At 40.9% G+C, this 7057-nt stretch overlaps 1 non-coding gene and 1 pseudogene across 1 annotated transcript; one reads left to right on the top strand and one right to left on the bottom strand.

The window, feature by feature from the left end:
* Positions 1-313: 313 nt before the first annotated feature.
* LOC147985963 (uncharacterized) lies at positions 314-4486 on the bottom strand (annotated as a pseudogene).
* Positions 4487-5111: 625 nt separating this feature from the next.
* Positions 5112-5218, top strand: LOC125541846 (small nucleolar RNA R71). The gene has a single exon (XR_007297691.2). It is a non-coding gene; the product is annotated as a small nucleolar RNA R71 (small nucleolar RNA).
* Positions 5219-7057: the final 1839 nt, after the last annotated feature.

Raw genomic sequence — 7057 nt, 5'->3', positions numbered from 1 at the left:
GCAGAAAAATAAAAAATTTCAATGCAATTAAATGCCAGTCCTCATACTAAAATTTCTAAAGGTTGCTTGAAGTGGAACAGAATCACCTGGTATTTGTATAATCTTCTCCCCTAGTTTCTTTTCTCCACTCTTCTCGTTTTGTGTTCCCTATTTGTGCTCCCCTTGCCTTTATTCGCTGAAAAAGAAAGACATAAACACATAAAAACTTTTCTATGAAAACTAAATAAGGAAAAGAACTTATTAAATATTCAGGTTGCCTCCTGAAAAAGCGCTTGTTTTAGGTATTTAGCTCGACCATGTCTCTTCAGTGAGGTTAGGGTCCTGCAGGGACTGACACCACCTCTTGGCTCCCCTCGCCTTCTTGAATTTCCTTCTCCAGGTCTTGATCTTCGCTTGCATTCTCATCTTTAGAGATTAGAGGTGTGTCTCCAGAGATATAGGGCTTCAGTCTTTGACCGTTTACAAGGAAGAGACCTCCAGAAGTACTTTGCACTTGGATAGCACCACTTTTCAGAATTTTCTTCACCTTGCAAGGGCCATACCATCTTGACTTGAATTTACCAGGAAATAAATGAAACCTAGTATCGTAGACCAATACCAACTGTCCAAGATGAAATTCTTTCCTCAATATATGCTTATCATGCCAGATCTTGGTCTTTTCTTTGTAGATTCTTGCACTCTCGTAAGAATCAGCTCTCGGTTCTTCCATTTCATAGAGTTGAAGTTTTCTATGTTTTCCTACTGTATCAAGGTCCATGTTGAGTTTCCTTAGTGCCCATTGAGCTTTGTGTTCAAGTTCAATGGGTAGATGGCATGCTTTTCCATATATTAACCTGAATGGTGACATTCCAATTGGTGTTTAATAAGCTGTCCTATATGCCCATAGTGTGTCTAGTAATTTCAGTACCCAGTCAGACCTTGACTTTGATACTACCTTCTCAAGGATAGCCTTTATTTCTCTATTAGACAGCTCCACTTGTCCATTTGCTTGTGGGTGATATGGAGTTGTAATTCTGTGATTGTGAACTCCATATTTTGCTAAGAGAGATTCTAGTTGGGAGTTGTTGAAATGCGTTCCTCCATCACTGATAACAATCCGTGGCACACCAAATCTTGGAAAAATCACTTGCTTGAATAAATTGCAAACTGACTTGGAATCAGCATTGACGGTTGGCACATCCTCAACCCATTTTGACACATAGTCCACTGCCACCAATATGTATTTGTACCCTTTTGATGATGGCAAGGGTCCAACATAATCAATTCCCCATACATCAAAGAGCTCTACTTCAAGAATTCCTTTTTGAGGCATCTCTTGCCTTTTTGAAATCTTTCCAGTCCTCTGACAAGGATCACAAGCTTCAATAAAGGAATGTACATCCTTGAATAAAGTTGGCCAATAAAATCCTGCTTGCAAAATTTTTGCTTGAGTCTTTCGAGTACTTGCATAACCTCCATAAGGGGATGAATGGCAATGATAAATCACACTTTTAGTTTCACTTTTCGGCAAGCATCTTCGAACAATACCATCAGCACAATGCTTGAATAAGTAAGGTTCATCCCAAAAGAAATGCTTCATATCTGATAGGAATTTCTTCTTCTTCTGATACCCAAAATCTGTAGGAACTTTGTTACAGACCAGATAATTAACTATATCTGCATACCATGGTGTATAGTTTTGGATACTAGTCACTTGCATAAGATTGCTCCCTGGTGAAACATCATTGATGGGTAAGGAGTCTACTGTATTGTTTTGCAATCTCAACAAGTGATCTGCCACAACATTTTCAGCTCCTTTCTTGTCCTTGATTTCCACATCAAATTCTTGAAGCAAGAGTATCCATCTAATTAACCTTGGCTTAGCTTCTTTGTTGCTAAGTAAATATCTGATTGCAGCATGGTCTGTGTAAACTACACAATGAGATCCCACAAGATATTGCCTGAATTTGTCAAAGGCATACACTACTGCCAGCAACTCCTTTTTGGTGGTTGTATAATTAGCTTGAGCATCATCAAGTGTTTTGCTAGCATAGTATATTACATGCAAATCTTTTCCGTTTCTTTGTCCAAGTACTGCACCTACAACAAAGTCGCTTGCATCGCACATTATCTCAAATGGTAATTCCCAGTCAGGGGGTTGCACAACTGGAGTAGTGACCAATGCTTCCTTGAGCAGGTTGAAGGATTTTTCACATTCTGCATCAAAGTTGAACTTAACATCATTGTTTAGGAGATTAGTGAGGGGTTTGGCTATCTTGGAGAAATCCTTTATGAATCTTCTGTAGAACCCAGCATGTCCCAAAAAACTCCTCACTCCCTTCACATTTACAGGTGGTGGAAGTTTTGGTATTACTTCGACTTTTGCTTGATCAACCTCAATTCCTTTTTTAGATACCAAATGCCCCAAAATAATTCCTTCCCTTACGATAAACTAACACTTCTCCCAGTTTAGGACTAGATTGTGTTCTGAACACCTCTGAAGAACTACTGCCAGATTATTCAAGCAATCTTCATAACTTTTTCCAACGACTGTAATATCATCTATGAACACCTCCACTTTGATTCCTATCATATCTAAGAATATAGAGAGTATAAACCTTTGAAATGTTGGGGGTGCATTACAAAGTCCATAAGCTAGTCTTTTGTAAGCAAATGTTCCGTATGGGCAAGTGAAAGTTGTTTTGTCTTGATCATCCGGGTGAATTGGGATTTGCAAGAATCCTGAATACCCATCTAAGCAGCAGAAATATTCATGCCGAACAAGCCTTTCCAGCATTTGGTCAATAAATGGTAAAGGAAAATGGTCCTTCCTTGTTACTTCATTTAACTTTCTGAAATCATTAACCATTCTCCACCCTGTGACAGTCCTACTAGGAATAGTTTGCCCTTGTTCATTTACAATGACAGTTATTCCTCCTTTTTTGGGCACCATGTGAATGGGACTCACCCACTCGCTGTCTGAAATTGGGTATATGATATCAGCAGAGAGCAATTTAAGAATCTCCTTTTTGACCACCTCTTGCAAATGGGGATTTAACCTTCTTTGATTTTCTCTAATTGGCACACTGCTTTCTTTCAAGTAAATCCTATGAGAGCAGACAACATGGTTTATCCCTTTCATATCATCAATCGAATAACCGATAACATCCTTGTACTTTTGCAAAACTGCTTGAAGCCATTTTATTTGCGTTTCCGTCAACTCACTGTTTACGATAATTGGCCACTGGTTTTCATTATCTAATAATGCATACTTCAAACTTTCTGGAAGTTGTTTCATTTCTATTTGCCTTGGTTGCATCTTCTCTAATGACCTTGCACAACTTTCCAACATGCTCACAGGTCTGATTTCCTCGTATCTAATTTCACTATTGTCCTCCTCAACTACTTCACAACAATTACTTCCATACCTCTCTTCATAACCTTCTTCCACACATTTCTGTAATGTATCAATTCTGTAGCAGTGTTCTTCACTTTGCGGAACATGTGTTGCATGCTTCATGTCAAACTCCACCTTTTCATTTCCGAACCTCAAGCTCAATTTAGCTTCTTGGACATCAATAAGTGCACCAGCTGTGGCTAGAAATGGTATTCCAAGAATCACAGCCTCACTCTTGTCCTCCATATCTAGCACTACAAAGTCAACCGGATAAACAAACTTCCCAACTTTGATTGGAACATCCTCAAGAATTCCAACGGGTCTCCTATATGTTCTGTCGGCCAACTGAAGAGTTATGGATGTTGGATTTAATTCTCCCAAGAACATCATTTTGATAACTAAATGTGGTAACACACTAACACTTGAACCCAAGTCACATAGAGCACTGTAAGTTTTGTTTCCAATCACACATGGCACACAAAAACTTCCTAGATCATCCAATTTTTCAGGCATGGAGTTCTGAATTATTGCACTGCATTCCTTTGATAGAGTTACAACTTTTGGCTCAGACATGCTTCTTTTCTTTGTTAATAATTCCTTGAAATATTTGGCATACAACGAAACATGCAAAAGAGCTTCAAGAATAGGAATAGTAATCTGAACTCCTTTCATAGTTTCCAAAAATTTGGCAAATTGCTTGCCATCTTTGGATTTGTTGAACCTCTCAGGAAAGGGAATGTTGTTGGTTGTTATTGTTTCCTCTGGCAAAGGCTCAACTCTTGTTTGAAAACTAGGAAATTCGACTTCAATTTCAATTCGATTATCAACTTCTTTCTCCTTTATTTTCTCTGATGATGTTGAAGGTGGAGTTCCCGATGATCTTGGCCTCATAGCAGGAGGCACATATGTCTTCGGAATAGGAAGTAATGGTCCTGTCATAGCTCCACTCCTTGTAGTCACTGCATCAACTGAAGATATTGCCCCACAGTGAGCTTTCGGGTTTGGAATTGGTTGAGCAGGCAGCCTTGCTTCATTTTCTCCCACCATACAATCCATTTTGCTCACAAGCATCTTAACAGAATCCTTTAAGCCATTAACTTCATTTGTCATCTTGTTCACTAATTCCAACTACATCTTCATGATTTCCTCCATTCCATTTGGCTGAACATTTTGTTGTTCATTCTGCCTCGACACTTGAAATTCACTTGGATGATTTGGTGGTCGATTTCCTTGTACTGTCGATCCACTTGCATATGATTGATTGTTCTTGTACGACAAGTTTGGATGGTTCCTCCAAGAAGGATTGTAGCTGTTTGAGAATGGACCTTGACCTTGGGCATAACTTACTTCTGAAATCGATGATCCAATTGCTGAATAGAAGGTACATTCTGTTGAAGGATGACCTGCTTGGCCACATACATCACACATTTGAGGCACACTTACTGAAGCTACAGATGTACCGATGCAATTTGACATGATACTGTCCATCTTGTTCAAAATGTCAATCTGAGCCGCCATGCTATCATTTGCAGACACATTATACACACCAGGATGTGGTGGTGCTATTGCTCTTTCACTTGACCATTGGAAATGATGAGATGCCATACTTTCAATCAATGCAAATGCTTCATCAAGGGTTTTATTCATGATTCCTCCTCCAGCAGCAGAATCGACAAAAGCTCTGGTCTGAGTGGACAGTCCTTTGTAAAAGGTTTGTAACACCAGCCATCTTTCTAAACCATGATGAGGACACATTCTGATTAAAGAGTTGAATCTTTGCCATGCGTCATACAAACTTTCTCCATCATATTGAGTAAACCTTATTAACTTGTCCCTGTATTCGGCATCTTTTGTGGGTGGAAAGTATCTCTCAAGAAATGTCTACAATAAGGTCTCCCAAGTATCTTTCAGATGTTCAGGCAATGACTGAAGCCATACTCTTGCTCCATCTCTCAAGGAAAATGGGAATAGTGATAATCTGATAGCACTCGGTGAAACTCCATTTTGTTTGAGGTTGTTACAATACTCCAAGAAAGTCCTTATATGCTCATGTGGGTCTTCTAAAGTTGTTCCACCAAATCTGGACTGTTGTACCATGTTAATCAGAGCAGGCTTCAATTCAAAATTGTTCGCCTGAATAATTGGTTGAACCATTTCTCCTGGTATCCCATGATCCCTTGGGATCCACAAGTCCCTGAGCAAAGGTACTTGATCAGTCATCTTTTCTTCTTCTTGATCTTGCAAAGTTTTGGCAACTTGAAACCGCGTTTGATTCTCTCTTCTTCTCCTCAATAAAGTCCTTTCAATTTCTGGATCAAATGGCTCTAGTGAATACTTAGGTTGAAGCATAAGACAATTTGCTGTAAAGTTCCTGAAATTGACACATGCTAGTTCCTCTCAAAACTGCAGCCAATGTTAGGAAATGGTTAGTTGCCTAAAATAAATCCTGATCTGCTTCTACTAATGTGCTAATGAAATTTAGGTCCCCGGCAACGGCGCCAAAGTGATCAAGTGTAATATAGCAGGGTTTTTGCGCCCAAACTACGGATGTCGTGTTCTCCACAGGGATCTAGAACTTCGAAGCACACATTCGAAACATTCAGAACAATGGAGCAAATGGATCAAACCGTAGTGATAACAAGCAGCCACTGGCACAAGGTAAAACCAAATAATAAGCAGCAAAGGTAAAGGATTCAGAAATAGGATTGTCTCTTTTTAGTGGTTTTCTTGTAATCAAACAAACAAGTAACACTAGCAGATGGAAGATGGTTCAGACATCACACATAACTCAAGCAACCAATTAAAGTGATAACAACTCGCAGGAAAATAACTACTAACTCAATATCCAGCAAAGGGTCACAACAATTCAGCAAGGATACATGAGGATTCAGCAAAGGTACACAAGTAACAAGGTAAATTTCAGACTCAACGGTGCATATATTTAGAGAACAGGAACAAGAGAAGATAGAGATTCAGAGCCTATGAGTCTTGATGATCTTCATTTCGAAGCTGAAGGTGTTGTAGGCGAAGAAGCATAAAGCAGGACCACATTGGAGACGATCTGTAGTAGGAGAGGCTTCCGCGTGGTTGTTGAGGAAGAGTAGCAGAAAAGATTCCTTGGGAAGAACCGGAGCAGAGCACCACCAGGAGTCTGATGTGAAGCACCAGAAGGCCTGACGCCCCTGGCCTTTAGTCGATCCTCTCCCTCTCAGCAGCGAGGAGGAGGGGAGAAGGAGTTGCAGCGGCAAGGCGTAGGAGATGCGGCGCTAGTGGTGACGATGATGACTAGATGATGGAGATGATGGAAGCACGGTGGTGAATCGGGTGGCGCTGGTGGCGGCGTTGATGGAGGCGCAGTGGTGGATCGAGCGGCGCTGCCAGCCTACCGACACCCTTCCCTCGATCAAGTTCTTCTCTTCAATCCCCTTTCTTCCTCCTTCGATCTGGTGGTAGGTGAGCACCGTGGTGGTGAGCAGCAAGAGAAAAGAGTCCTCCTCCCCTGGTTTTCTTTGTTACGGTGGATCTCGTCAATGCCCTCTCTCTCTGGCCTCTATCTGGTGTGGTGGGTCAGTAGCGAGAAGAACCAGCCACGCGTGGCAACAGACAGCCGTCTGGCCGGTCGCGCCAGCCCCCGGCTCCTCTCACGTGTGCCACCGGATGCTTCCTATGGTTCTTTTCGGT

The sequence above is a fragment of the Triticum urartu genome, chromosome 2A (genome assembly GCF_056163025.1).
Source record: "Triticum urartu cultivar PI428250 chromosome 2A, HENAU_Tu73, whole genome shotgun sequence".
NCBI lineage: Eukaryota > Viridiplantae > Streptophyta > Magnoliopsida > Poales > Poaceae > Triticum > Triticum urartu.
This window is presented reverse-complemented; position numbering and strand designations above follow the sequence as displayed.